At 47.5% G+C, this 15,464-nt stretch overlaps 1 pseudogene; it reads left to right on the top strand.

Annotated features, from left to right (window-relative positions):
- The first annotated feature begins 29 nt into the window (after positions 1-29).
- LOC130830859 (elongin-B-like) lies at positions 30-15,147 on the top strand (annotated as a pseudogene).
- Positions 15,148-15,464: the final 317 nt, after the last annotated feature.

Here is a 15,464-nt window from a genome sequence, read left to right as displayed (position 1 = left end):
CTCCCCCTTCCCTCTCCCCACCAGGAACCATGAGCTTGTTCTCTATACCTGTGAGTCTGCTTCCTTTTTGTTATATTCACTAGTTTGTTATACATCCTAGATTCTGCATATAAGTGATATCATACAATATTTGTCCTTCTCTGTCTAACTTATTTTACTTAGCATAATGCCCTCCAAGTCCATCCATGTTGCTACAAAAGGCAAAATTTTATCCTTTTTTATGGCTGAGTAGTATTCCATTGTATATATAGACCACGTCTTCTTTATCCATCTGTTGATGGACAGTTGGGAAGCTTCCATATCTTGCAATTGTAAATAATGGTGTTATGAACACGGGGGTACATACATTTTGAATTAGTGGTTTTGTTTTTTTCAGATATATACACAGGAGTGGAATTGCTGTCATATGTTAGTTCTATTTTTAGTTTTTTGAGAAGCCTTCATACTGTTTCCTATAGTGACGGCACCAATTGACATTCCCACCAACAGTGTACGCGGGTTCCCTTTTCTCCACATCCTCTCCAACATTTGTTATTTGTGTTCTTTTTGATAATAGCCATTTTGACAGATGTGAGGTATATCTCACGGTAAGTTTGATTTCCATTTCCCTGATGATCAGCGATGTTGAGCACGTCTTCATGTGCCTATGGTCATCTGTATGTCTTGAGGGGCATCCTTCACACCCCACTCTCCCACCCAGTCTACTTCCAAAAAGTTCAAGATTTTTCACAAATTCATGTCAACACCCAGCACTGACTTCCAAGCCACCCTCATTTCTCAGCTGGCTCAAGCAGTGGTCTCCCCACCTCCAGCCTCACCTCCTCTAGTTCATTTTCTTTCACAGGTCAAGATCTCACATCACCTTATGGGAACTCTCTGCCTCACCCTTCAAGGGAACCTTCTGCTTAAACCTCTCCTCGGTGGCTCCCAGGCATCCAACTTCCTCACTGACCTCATCCCGTGGTTCTCCCAGGTGCTCCTTACTGGCCTCCGGTGAGATCCTCCAGTTCCCTGAGGCTTCCCAGCCGGGGGCCTCCTCACCAGCCACCGGATGCTCCTGCCTCCCCCCCTCCTCCCCCAAACTCCTCACTGTCCAGCTCTCACCTAAAATGACCTTGCTCAGGGGACCCTCTGCTGACCTCCTGATCCCCATTATGTGCCCCATACACCTGCTTCTGGGGGTTTTGGTGGCACCCTCTCTCCTCCACAGCCCTGACCTGTGTCACCTGAGGAATGTCTGGGAAATCCAGGAGAGGATTTCTACGTGTTTTCCAGAACATAGAAAACATTCAGTAATCATTAGTTGAGCTCCTTCAGCAGCACATGGGCTACTCAGCCTCGTCCACTTTCACAAAACAATTTAGTCCACTGAGAAACACAAAGACTGTTAATTCTGAGCTAACCGAGTCAGCCAAGAGACGAATGGAACAGCCCCACCATTGACCCCTCTCTGTTTTCCTATCTACCCCGGACATAAACGCATCACGAATTGCAGCCCTGGGCTGGAAACATCAGGTTCAGCCACCTCTGATGCTCCCTCAAGCCTGCCCAGTGTCGGAGTTCACTGTGCAGTGACTTTCCTAGTGTCTCTCACCTCACCTCTGCCCGGTGGTTGTCACTATTACCCTCATTCTACAGAAAACCACATCTCACAGATTCACAACCACACACCCAGCAGATCTCTCTCCGCCTGGGTTCACTCTGGGTTGCTCTGAATGACCCGTTATATTTGCCTTCATGGAACAAGGACTGACCGCCTCGCTGATGCCCAGAGGCTTGGTTTCTGCCCAGAAGTCTGGTCTCAGCCATTACGACTCTGGGAAAACCCAGGATTTCTGGATATACCTGAACACCACCACTTTGTCTTTCCCAAAAAGCCCATTTCTGCTAATATCCACTTACACTCGGGAATATTTGGAAAATCCACATTAACCCAAAAATACCTACTGAGCCTCTGGGTATTCCTAACCGTCACCCCCCAAAACTCCACCAATCCCTCCCAACAGGGTGACTTTTCAAGACCTCAGAAACATGAAAGGAATTTTAGGAAAACCAAATTTTCCTGAATCCCTACGAAGTGCCAGGAACTGAGCCACACAAATCGTATTTATTCCACTTCATTTTCACACATGCAGACAGACATGAAGTAAGACAAGAGCCCTGCCACGGAGGATGGAGGATGCTTAGTTCAGGCCCCTCACAGAGGAGGGGGGGGCTAGAGCTGCAGAGAGGCTGGCCCCCCACCCTCCCCCAGCCCTCAGACCCAGCCAGCCCAGCCCCCAGCTCCACACAACTCCACAGGAAGGAGGAGCAAGGGCTTGGACTCAGAAATGCCCCGAGATGATCTGGCCAGAAAACTTATCTCACTCTGAATGCCAGCCCTTCTAGTCCATATCAGGCGGGGGGGCGGGGGGGGGTGCCGGGAGAGAATGACAAAGTACAGGGAAGGTTTTCTGGAAGCACACTGGAAGGACACCTGAACACACTGTTAAGATGGACATCAAACAGCAAGCTTCACTGCCCTCTCCCTGGCAACAGCGTTGTGTTCCAGATGCTTTAACAACAAAAACTGTTCACCAGCCACAAAGGATTTTCTTCCTCAAAATACAAATTATCCTAATACTAGTGGGGTTAATATTTTACTCTCCTTTTTAACACACATATAATATCTCTTATCTTTTAGTTACTTCAGTTGATTTTGAAACAATTTCAGATAAATATCTAAGCCATAAAACAGATGTGAATGTGAAATGAATTGTAATTTTACAATGTGACAGTTGATGGAAAGGATTAAACGCCTTTTCTTAAAGGTGTACTCCTGTAAAGTTTGATTTATCTTGACACTGTTGAGGTGAAGGGTTCACTGGGTTATCTTCCACTGCAGGAAAAATGTAAAGAACTGTTGTCTGCTTTTTTACTTATAGACACACACACACACAAAATGATGGCTTGTTTTGACTTTAAAATTTTTCCTTTCGGACTTTCCTGGAAGTCCAGTGGTTAACACTCTGCGCTTCCAATGCAGGGAGTGCAGGTTCGATCCCTGGTCAGGGAACTAAGATCCCACATGCCGCTGCAGCACTAATAGCTAAATAAATAAATAAATAAATAAATAAATAAATAAATAAATAAATAAAATTTTCCTTCCTTCTCTAACCACAATGACTCTGGCTGGTGGACAAGCTCTGCCCTGCAAGCCTGCTGGGCAGAGCCCCAAGGGCACAGCTGGGGCCATCACCTGCCTGTGAACCTACACTTAGGCCCCTCTGGTGAGGAAGGAGAGCTCCTCCCAGAATAGGCTGTCATCTCCAAAACTGAAATATACAACCAAAGGTGGCTCAGGGTCTTCCTTAGGCCCCTCACTTGTTTCCAAGAGTGGGTGCTGCCCAGGCCTACACAAAGGTTGGCTACAGAGCCCACCTGGCCCACAGCACCCACCCCACCACTCTCTGAGTAGACAATCAACTCTGCTTCCAAAGTCTGAGATTCCAGGGAACATGAAGAGATATCACTCCCACCCAAGCCCTGAGATGTACAAACACAAAGGAGGGAGACTGGGGAGAAAGTCATTCTTATGGAAAATGTAATAAATTTTATTACATTAATAAATACACAAAAGATAATAAAAGATTAAAAGGAAATGAAACAGGGCTTCCCTGGCAGTACCATGGTTAAGAATCTGCCTGCCAATGCAGGGGACATGGGTTCGATCCCTGGTCTGGGAAGATCCCACATGCTTTGGAGCAACTACACCCATACACCACAACTACTGAGCCTCTGCTCTAGAGCCCACGAGCCACAACTACTGAAGCCCACACGCCTAGGGCCAGTGCTCTGCAACAAGAAAAGCCACCACAATGAGAAGTCTGCGCACCCCTGCTCTCCACAACTATAGAAAGCCCCACGCACAGCAACGAAGACTCAAAGCAGCCAATAAATTTGAAATAAACATTTTTTTAAAAGGGAAATGAAACAGAAAAAGTGTAAGAAACAAAAGAGAGGGAAGGAAGGGAAGGAAGCCTGGGGGGGGGGGGGGGGAGGAGGAGGGAGGGAGGAAGAAAAAAGGAAGGGGTAGGATCCCCTGGCATTCAGCCCTGGCACATCTGGGACAGGACACCAGAATGGACACATCTGCCCAGAGTGTCTCAAGCACGTTCCCCAGTCACGGACATGTTAGTGTATGATTTGTAGTGTGAGTGTTTGTACTCCCCACATGGGTGACCACGGAAGTACTTAATCACTCTCCCAATCCCATGTAGGTCAGGCCCACCCGTGGTCAGGGGTTAATCAGGTAAGTCCTGCTCGGAGGGATTTGAGTGCCAAGTTATGGGAAAGGCCTGGAGTTCTGGCATGTTGGCCTCTGTCCCTGAGAGAATCACAGGAGAGGAGCAGGGGGCAGTAAAGGCAGGAGAGGCCCTGACCAACCCTGAGGGGCTGAGTCTAACAGCCTCCAGGATGCCCACCCTGTTCCTTCACATCAGGGAGACGCGTCTTCACAGGCTGAGCTGTAGGCTGAAGCCCTGAGGCCAGGCCCCTGCTCTCCAATGACTGTCACCAAATGCTCAGGCACACTGTTCACCCGGCGCCTTTTACTCTGAACATCACAAACTTTATTATAATCCTCAGAGGAAAGTCTTCCTTTCTTGGTTTTACAGCTGCAAGACAGAGGTTCAGCTATATGAGGGCACCTGCCCAGGGTCATGCCCTTGTGTGTCAAACCCACAGGCTCCAGCCCCCCCACAAAGCTCAGCGGAGCCCTAAACAGGGGCCACTGGGTGGGGGGTGAACCAGCCCCAGGGGTGCTCCAGGGATCTGGGGGCAGGAGGGGAGGCAGAAAAAATATTAGAAGTTCTATCACAAATGCTTTAATCTTCTCTCTTTTAATGTGTTATTTGTGTTTGCTTTTATAATCTGTACAATGTTTGTGCATATATGATAGTTGCATGTCCAAAATTAGTGAAAGGGGTCTGTAATCTGGAGAGTGTGGAGACCCAAGCTCCAGACTTCCACTCCACAAATCCTCTCCAAAGCAGCAGGTGTCAGAGACAGAAGCAGCAGGGCCGCCCTGCAGCAGCCGCCTGGGAGGCAGCCCAGAAAGAGGGTGCTACCTGGGGGGGAGGAGGAACCCAGGGGCCAAGAGAACGGCCGCTTAGCTGGAGGAGCCCAGCTTGCACCGGGTTCTGCTGCCCCCTTGTGGCCGGCGCGGTGGACTGGAGGAGCGTTTCCCTGGTGGAGACTCTGAGGGAGGGAATGGAGATGCAGACCGGAAATCTCAGAAGAGTGGACGGGACACAGGAAACCAGACACAAAAGCCTGCACGCTACAGGATCCCTCGCATATGAAGTTAAAGCCCAGGTAAAATGCATCTGTGGTGGCAGAAGTCAGATGAGGGGTTCCCTGCCCTGCTGAACGGTAGTTAGGACAGGAAGGGACACCAGGGAGTGTCCTGGGGTAGGGGGACTTAATTCAAATACTTACTGATTATTGAAGAGTTAGCTCTAGTTCATTTTATTAATTACTTTTATTTTATTTATTTATTTTTAATAAAATAATGTTCGTTTTAAGAACAAAACTGAGTTCCTACAGGAGCGAGTTGGGACAACATCTGCATCTCTGTCCATCGCAGTCCCCACTCACTGGTCTACCCCACAACACTCCCCAATCTCACTGCTCCCCTGAGGATCTCCCCCTTCATGGACCCTTACCTCCCCCAACCCCTCCCAAATACACATGGGTGCGAGCACACACACACACACTCGTGCGTGCACACACACATACACAGCACAGACACACACACACACACACACACACATCCTGACTTTGCAAAAAGCCCTGCCTTGGCTCTCCATTTCCCCCAAACCAGAAACTAACCCCCTCTGCTTTCACCCCTCCTGGCATCCCTACTAAAAGGTTATAGGACACACTCCCTACACTCACTAGTTCCGTGGGCATTTACTGACAGCAGCTGCAAGCATCTGGGGAAGAGAAAGAGGCATGCCCCAGGCAGCCTCACATCCTGGCCACCTGACAGGACACATGGTGAAGTAGAAAAAAGTCACAAAACAAGAGACCCCTCAGGTACACCAAAGATAAGACACACCTAAGGGAGGCTCTGGGCAGAGTTGCGGGAGGAGTCCCCTTGGTTTCAGCTTTGGCTTCCCTGGGGAAACTCCAAGTTCCTGGAATGAAGGTGAAAATGGCTGGTCAGAGCCTGACTTCTCTGAGGAGACCTATTCCTTGCTGAGCAGGCACTGCCTCAGAGAGCTGGAGCCAGAGATTCAAAGTTAGAGGGAGGAGTTAAAGACGGAATCCCAGGAGGATTGCTGGATGAAGATGAATTGCTGGAAGATGAGGCTGAAGACTCCACCCTCCAGGTTCTGCTGAGAAAGAGCACAGTCCTGAGTGAGGATGGAATGTCTCCCCCTCCCTGCCCCCAGCCGAGGAGAAACTCAGTCCTGGTCCAAGCCCCTGTGAGGACAGGAAGGAGAAGAGAAGAATGAGGGATGGAGGGTCCCAGCGGAAGCAGAACTCCACTGAGAAGTTTCAAGGACAGTGCTGTAAAGAAGGGGCTATTTATATGGGTGAGGACTGGGTGAAGGGAACAGCAGGGGCTCCTGAGGCAGTGGGGGAGGCTTTACCCCACCCCCCAACCCCCACATCCCAGCCACACACACACTCACACACCAGACCTGAGGGGACAAAGGGACGAGCCCAGACACTGGCAGGGAGGGAATGTGAGAGAAACATCCCATCCTCTCTCCTTCCACAGCAGGTCTCCCTCTGGTGCCTCCCACTGGCCAAACCCAATGAGAAGCCACTGGAGAGTCCCACCTCCCCCACTGCCCTCCCCGTGATCCATCCAAGGAAGTCAGTCTCCCAGGTTACAAAGCAGGGCAGGGAAAAGTGAGAAAGGATGAGGCGGAGGGGGCAGGGGGAGAGTAACACAACAAAGGACAAAGGGACCTGGGAGAGGGGCTAATATGAGAATCCTCACCCTGATGTCTCTACCACAAGTGCTGGTGACCCAACTATTGCTTCTGCCAGAAGACACCCCTCCCCCCACAAAGATATGGACACACTCCTTTCCCCAAAGCTCTCACGCTGGTGAGCTCCCAGACTCTTCTCCACTTGTCTCTGCAGGTGCCCCTCTGTCCCCTGAGGACTTCCCTGCCCCACCCGCCTGTTCCAGGAAGCCCAGTGCCTCACCCTCCTGCTATCAGGTGCCAGGTAAGAGACCCAAAGTGGTACTGGAAACTTCTAGTTCACATCCAGAGGTTCAAGTTGTCCACTGACCCTGGTCACCATTTCCCACTCTATCCTTTCCCTCCTCTGAAGTGATACTTTCTCCTTGGCTAAAAATGCAGGAGAGCAGGCCGCCCCTCCCCAGGATGACCTGGCCTTCCTTGGCCTGTCTTTTCCATTTGCTTTCCTCACTGTGGGGTGAGGGTTCCATCCCACCCAGGAGCTGCCCCCAAAACATGTATGCAGCTCCTCTCCCAGGGGCCAGGCTCAGCCATTGCTTCTGAAGGGCTACACTTCCACCCCCTGGGGGGAAGGGGTCAGCCTGCCCCTCCCTTTCCACAACCAAGAGTTGGGCATCCTCGGTGGGTAGAGGTCCAGTGTCCACACATCAAAGAGGTCTTTCCCCCAGGGAGTGGGTGCCAGGTCACATTCACTGAAGGGTATGATGGCAGTGAGGATGGGAAGTCTTCCAGAACCTTCCTAGGGCATCTCCCCATTTCCCCAATCTTCCAAGTCACAGAAGGGGAGGGTCCTTGGGCCTCAAATGCATCCAAGGAGCTCCTGCACCCAGAGGAGCAAGATTCAGAGAGCCTCTGCCCACATCCAGCCTAGAGCACTCCTCTAGGGAGAAGGGGTCTCTCCACTACTCCCACCTCTTCTGTGGAGGGCTCCGTGCCCCTGAGAGAGGTGGTCTCCATAGTAGAGACTTAGTCATCAAAAATGGAGAAATGGAAAAAAGAGGTGGGGGCAGAGCCAAGGGGAGACCAGCAAGGAAACATCTGTCTGTGGGAAAGACCTATAAAAAAAATAAAATTAAAGAAGTAAAATCAGAAGATGGATGGAGTGAACCTAGAGCTGTATTTTAAAAATCTAAGGTCCCCAGACATATGAACCCCCATCCCACCCCCCTTGAAACCAGAACACAGGAGGTAGAGGGTACTAATAATGGGACCCAGTAGACAAGCACGAGAATGCAGAGCCGAGAATCAGGAGACTCAGGTTCAAACCCCGGCCTTCAGCTCGTAGCTGCAGGACCTTGAGCAAGAGCCGTCACCCTGAGGTGTCTCATCAGCATCCTGTAACTCTTCACAGGGGAGAAGGTGCTCTGCTCCTTCCCAGCCTGCTGGCTGTGGGGATCCCAAACCCATCCCAGTTCTGTGCACACCCCACCTCCTTCTCTGAAGAGACCACAGGCCAGTCAGCCCCACCAGCCCCACCATCCACACTGACAATGGTGGGAGCAAAGAGCTCAGGGCCATGACCTTGGACTCTCTGCTGGGATCTGTGGACCCCAGACCTGCACTTCCTTCACCAACTTGGCCTTCAAGATCACCTCCATCAGCTTCCTCAGACATGACTCTTGGATCCTCCGGCTCTGCAGCAGCAACTAAATCACCTGGAGAGTTTTTGAAAACACATGTTGCTGGACACCACCCGCAGAGGTTCTGATTCAGCAGGTCTGGGGCAGAGCCCAAGAATGCGCATTTCTAACAAGTTTCAAGGTGATGCTGACACTGCTGGGCTGAGGGCCACACTTTGGGGACCACTGCTGAAGCTTCCGTTCCACCCACAGAGATTCAGACTTGACTGGTCTGGGTTTTCCTCCGGCACAAAGATGGGGGCTTTCTACACCTCGTGGTCTTAAGCTTTTCTTCTCAGAGAGATGGAGAACCTTTTGAAGTTTGGGTTTTTTTTTTTAATCAGATTTATATCATTGTATTGGATTGCTTTATTTTACCTTTATTATAAAATGTTTTAAACATATAAAAAGTAGACAGAATAATATAAAGATAGTATAATAAATAGCCACTTACCCATCACCCAGCTTCAACCATATTTACTCTCACCCACTTCCCCCTCCTATCTCAGAACTCATATATCGTTTCATCTATCAACATGTCTGTTTCCTGGCATTTCATACCCCAGGAAAAACAACAAGGCCTCTTCTTTGATACCATCGCTCAAGTTAATATTTGCAGAAGAGACTTAGAAAGATGGAAGCAGGAGCCTGGCAGGGAGGCAGAGACCCAGGCAAGACCAGGGAGGGACAGAGCCTTTGTCAGTCCTATTTGAACCCCACTGCTTAGAGCCCACCATGGGATGTTCAAAGTGAGAATAAAAAGGGGTCAGTGGGGGATTTATTTTGAAATATTTTGAAAACAGGAGTGACTGGATTGGCTGGTGAATTGGGTATGAAGTGTGAAAGGAAAAGAAGAATGACTCACCAAGTATCTGGCCTGAGCAATGGATAACAGCTCTGCCAGGACTGGGGCGAGGGAGGGAGGAGCTGCTGGAGCAGGGAAGCAAGAGTTTGGATATAGACACATTTCTGTTGACTCCTTGTTAGACATTCCAGTAAGGAGTGGAGGATGCAGTTGAACATGTAGGTCTTGTGGTCTGGGTAAAGACATCATTGTGTGGCTACAGGACCATGTGGTGGTGGTTGGAGCTGTGGGGATGGAGAACCGTAGGGCTTCTACCCAGGGCTTCCACAAGGAATGTTCACGCCACCTCCCATCACGTTCATGGTTCTACTTATAACTGTCAGGATCTCCCGCCTAGATTGGGAACCTCTGGAGGGTAGAGCATGGGCGGCCAGAGAGCCTTTAGTGCAGGCAGATTCTCCTAACACCCAGAGCTGGGTCAGACTCAGACCACAGGTGGGCAGCCCTTGACCCACAACTGTGCCAGGCTGGGGCCCAGAACACAAAGGAGTCACTGCCAGCCTCACCATCAGCACAGGCCGGGGACTGAGAATTTACCTACAATCCTAAACACCCAGGGATGGTGGGTTGTGAGCAGACTAGGGCAGCCCAGTGGTCTCACCACCTCCAGCTGCCTTCATCACATACTGCAGCCTGACCACCCCCTGCACACACCATGCATCTCGGGACCCCCTGCTGCAGCCTTTCTATACCACCCTCAGCTGCTCCTGTTGCCAGCATTTAGCAGCCTACCAGTCACCCCTTTCCCTACCCCATCATTGAAGAGTTCAGCCCCTGGGTCATTGTCTTTTCTTTTCTTTTTTTTTTTTTTTTTTTGGCTGTATTGGGTCTTCATTGTTGCACACAGACTTTCTCTAGTTGTGGCGAGCGGGGGCTGCACTTTGTTATGGTGCACAGGCTTCCCACTGCAGTGGCTTCTCTTTTTGAGAAGCACAGGCTCTAGGTGCACAGGCTTCAGTAGTTGTGGTTCATGGGCTCTAGAGCACAAGCTCAGTAGTTGTGGTGCATGGGCTTAGTTACTCCATGGCATGTGGGGTCTTCCTGGGCCCGGGATCAAACCTGTGAATCCCTGCATTGGCAGGTGGATTCTTAAGCAATGCACCACCAGGGAAGTCCCTCATGTTGCCCTTTTATATGTAGTCACAGCCACTTCCTTCCACGATCACCCTCCCCTTAACCCCTGACAACCACTGATCTGTTCTCCATTTCTATACTTTTGCCATTTTAAGAATGTCATATAAATGAAACCATACAGCATGTAGCTTTGGGGGCTTGACTTTTTCTACTCAGTATAATTCTCTGGAGATCCATCCATGCAGTTGCATGCATGAATCAATAGCTCATTCTTTTTTATTGCAAGTAGTACTCTGTGGCATGGAGGCACACAGTTTGTTTAACCATTCACCCTTTGAAGGCCATCTGGGATGTTTCCAGTTTGGGGCTATTGGGAATAAAGCTACTATAAACATTCTTGTAAAGGTTTTTGTGTGAGTGTAAGTAAGTCTCCATTTCTCTGGAATAAATGCCCAGGAGTGCAATTTCTGGGTCTTAAAGTAGTTACATGTTTAGTTTTATTTAAAAAGAAACTTAAAACTGCCAAGCTATTTTCACAAATAATTTTTAAGTAAAATATTGCAGAGAACATACTCATACTAAAAATTATTTATTGTTTATGTGAAATTCAAATTTTACTGAGCATCGTGTATTGTTATTTGCTAAGTCTGATATCCCTACTCCAAGGTGATGCCAATGCTGCTAGTTTGAAAACTACATTTTCAGTAGCTGGGCTCTAATCTGGTTCTTTTTTATAATTATGAAAATTTTTCTAACACAAAAATAGATGAAAACAATATAATCAACTCTTCATATCCAGATTCTAGAATTTTCAATTTTGTCACTTTTTCTTCATCCATCCCTTTTTTTTCCCTGAAGTATTTTAAAGAAAATCTTGGTCCTTTTGTCATTTTACCCCCACAAACTTCAGTATGCTATTCTAAAAAATAGTAACATTTTCTGACATAATCACAATGCCAGGATCACAGCATTAACAGTAATTCCTGTGTCATCTTATTCCCAGCTCATTGAAGAAACTGCCTTTTCCCCACTGTATGTTCTTGCCTCCTTTGTCAAAAACTAATTGATCACGTAAGCAGAGATTTATTTCTGGGCTCTCTATGTTGTTCCATTGATCTTTGTGTCTGTTTTTGTGCTAGTACCATTATGTTTTGATTACTGTAGCTTTGTAGTATAGTCTGAAATCAGAGATTGTGATACTTCCAGCTTGTTCTTCCTTCTCAAGATTGTTTTGAATGTTTAGGATCTTTTCTGTTTCTATACAAATTTTAGAATTATTTGTTCCAGTTCTGTGAAAAATGCCATTGGTATTTTGATAGGGATTGCCATCTGTAGATTGCCTTGGGTAGTATGGTCATTTTAACAACGTTAATTCTTCCAATCAGTGAGAACAGTGTATCTTTACATTTTTGTGTGTCATCTTCAATTTCTGTTCATCAGTGTGTGTAGTTTTCTGTGTACAGGTCTTTTACCTCCTTAGGTAGGTTTATTCCCTGTTGGTGAGCTGGGACTTTTACCTGGGACTTTCAGTTCTCTGTCACAATGTCACTGAAAACCAAATGGGAGCAGTGATAATGTGTTTCACACTCTCCCAGCCAATGTGTGTTAGAAGAGGCCTAGCAGGGAGCCTGAACTCCCAACCCTATCCAGCAGTAACAAGATGTCAACAGAAGCCAAGTGAGGAACCTGGACTTCTACCTCCACCTGACAACAATGAGGCAGCACCCTCTTTCCCCTACTGGCACAGCATCAGGGAATATCTGTTAAAATAGATTTAAGTAAAATCCAGAGTCTCATAACCTAATACCCCAAATGCCTAGGATACGGTAGAAACTCACTTGTCATACCAAGAACCAGGAAAATCTCAAATTGAATAAGAAAAAGACACTCAACAGACACCAACAGACACTCAACAGACTTCCCTGGTGGCACGTAAGACTCCAAACTCTCCAGTGATTAAGAACCCACCTGCCAGTGCAGGGGACACAGGTGTGATCCTTGGTCTGGGAAGATCCCACATGCTGCAGAGCAACTAAGCCCATGCACCACAACTACTGAGCCTGTATACCGCAACAAGAGAAGCCACCGCAATGAGAACCCTGAGCACCGCAACAAAGAGTAGCCCCAGCTCACCAGAACTAGAGAAAGCCTGCTTGCAGCAAGGAAGACCCAATGCGGCCAAAAATTTTAAACATTTTTAAAAAAAAACACTAACACTCAAGATGACCTAGATGTTGGAATATATGACACATATTTGAAGCATACAAGTATTTTAAAGTAAGTATTAAAAATACTGCAACAAGCAAGGACAAACTCTTGAAACAGATGAAAAAATTAATAGTCTTAGCAAAGAGATAGACGGTATCAATAAGAAGCAAATAGAAATTTTAGAACTTAAAAATACAATAATTGGGATTTCCCTGGTGGCACAGTGATTAAGAATCCACCTGCCAATGCAGGGGACATGGTCAATCCCACACTGTGTGCCACAACTACTGAAGCCTGCACACCATAGAGTCGGAGAGCCGCAACTACTGAGCCCACCTGCTGCAACTACTGAAGCGTGCGAGCCTAGATCCCATGCTCCGCAACAAGAGAAACCACCGCACTGAGAAGCCTGTGCACCTCAACGAAGAGCAGCCCCCACTTGCTACAACTAGAAAAGGCCTGCATGTAGCAACAAAGATCCAACGCAGCTAAAAAAAATAAATTAAAAAAAATACAATAATCAAAATTTAAAACTCAATGGATTGGCTTAACAGCAAAGTGGAGAAGACAGGGGAAAGATTCAGTGAACTTACAGGTAAATAAATAGAAATAATTCAATCTTGGCAATGGATAAAAAATAGACTAAAAAATGAGCAGAGTTTCAGAGATTTATGTGACTGTAACCCGTTTTAAAATCGTCAATATTGAGTTATACGAGTTCTTTATATATTCTGGATACAAGTCCTTTGTCAGATATATGATTTTCAAATATTTGCTCTCATTCTCTAGCTTGTCTTTTCACTTTCTTGAGGTGCCATTTGGAGCACAAATGTTTTTAATTTTAATGAAGTCCAGTTTATTTGGTTGCTTGTGCATTTGGTGTCATATGTAAGAAATCATTGTCTAAACCAACATCTTAGGCAGAGATGAGGCAAGACGTGTGCTCTGCACCTTCCTGACATTGTCTTTAAACTTAGCTTCTGCCCACCACACTCTTGGTTCCCCTTCTACCTAACCACTCCTTCTCTGTCTCTGTTATCATTTCCTCTTCTTTCTCTCAAGTTCCAGCCTAGTGCCCCAGCCTACCTTTCCACAAAAGTATGAGATCAGGAAGATGGCAACCCTGATTCCCAGGCTTGGTGAGGGTAAGGACGTGTACAGACACTACTGCCAAGAGTATAATGTCCTGCACTGCTTTCCGGAGAATGACACTTAGGTACCAAAAGTTTAAAAATAAGTCTGTACTCATCTGGAGCCTCCTTCTGCAGGGAAGAGAATCAATCTGAAATTTACTACCATAGTTTTGTTTTCACTGAAGTTTTTTTCTGCCTACTCTCTATTCACAATCAGACAGAAAAAGATTTCCTTTAAAATCTAAGTTTAAAAGTGGGAGTAGGGAATTCCCTGGTGGTCCTAAGTTTAGGACTCGGCACTTTCACTGCCGAGGGTCCGAGGGCCCAGGTTCGATCGCTGGTCAGGGAACTAAGATCCCAAGAGCCGTATGGCACTGTCAAAAAAAAAATGGGAAAAGATTTTTAAAATATATAAAACAAATTATACTACTTGTGGTGTGCAGGTATGGTGTGGGTGGTCACGAATGACTGTAGTTTCAGAAAGATGCAACTTGTGCTAGGCACTGTATTTAACTGCAGTGAATGTTTAAAACATGTCGTATTGAAAACGGGAGGGGACTTACAAGTAGATAGATGTCCTAATTCTTCTCAAAGCCAAAACAAAAATTTTAAGTTTATCCTTTGCCCCTTTGACTCAGTATTCTCTTCTAGGAATTTAGCCTAAGGAGGTAATTAAGCAATCACTCAAATATGTAAGTTCAAGAATATTTATGGCAGCATAGTTTCTCATATTTTTAAAGACTGAGAGCGCCCTAAGTGTCCTACAACAGGAAGTTGGCTTCAGTGAACTAGGGTTCACCAAACAGTGGACCCGGCGCCAGGAGACCACCATCTTCACGGACGCCAAGGAGTCGAGCACCATGTTCGAGCCGAAGCACATCATCGAGGGCATCCTCAAGCGGCCGCCGGACGAGCAGCGGCTGTACAAGACCTTTCCTTCTTGTTATCTAGTGGGGCTTCTGTGATAAGGAGCCTTCCTGCTGCCTAAGCTCGTTCCACATGCCGTGCTCCGTGCTTTATGACAACCAACTTCTGGACGACGCCAAGACATTGGGCAAGTGTGGGTTCACCAGCCAGACAGCACGGCCTCGGGCCCCAGCCACTGTGGGCTAGCCTTCAGGGCAAATGAAGCATTTGAGGCCCTGCGCGCTGAGCCCGTCTCCAGCCCACCCGAGCTGCTGGAGGTGATGAAGCCCCAGGATTCAGGAAGCAGCGCCAGTGAACAAGCTGCGCAGAGAGAGCCCCCTCCCCCCGCTGGCCAATAAAAGAGATTTGGGTGTCCAAAAAAAAAAAAATTGATGTTGGCTCATGTGTCTCCTGGTGTGATGCATTGAGGACACAACATCACTTCTGTGGTATCCCTGGCCAAAAATGCATAAACTGCAGAAATATCAGACATACCTAAATTTAGGAACAGTCTGCAAAATAACTGGCCTATAGTCTTCAAAAGTATCAGTGTAATGAAAGACAAAGTCCATAAAGGAGACTGGACTTCCCTGGTTGCGCAGTGGTAAAGAATCCGCCTGCCAAGGCAGGGGACATAGGTTCAATCCCTGGTCCAGGAAGATCCCACATGCCGAGG

The sequence above is a fragment of the Hippopotamus amphibius genome, chromosome 11 (genome assembly GCF_030028045.1).
Source record: "Hippopotamus amphibius kiboko isolate mHipAmp2 chromosome 11, mHipAmp2.hap2, whole genome shotgun sequence".
Classification (NCBI taxonomy): domain Eukaryota; kingdom Metazoa; phylum Chordata; class Mammalia; order Artiodactyla; family Hippopotamidae; genus Hippopotamus; species Hippopotamus amphibius.
The sequence above is the reverse complement of the archived record's forward strand: the minus strand, read 5'-3'. Positions and strand labels throughout refer to the sequence as shown.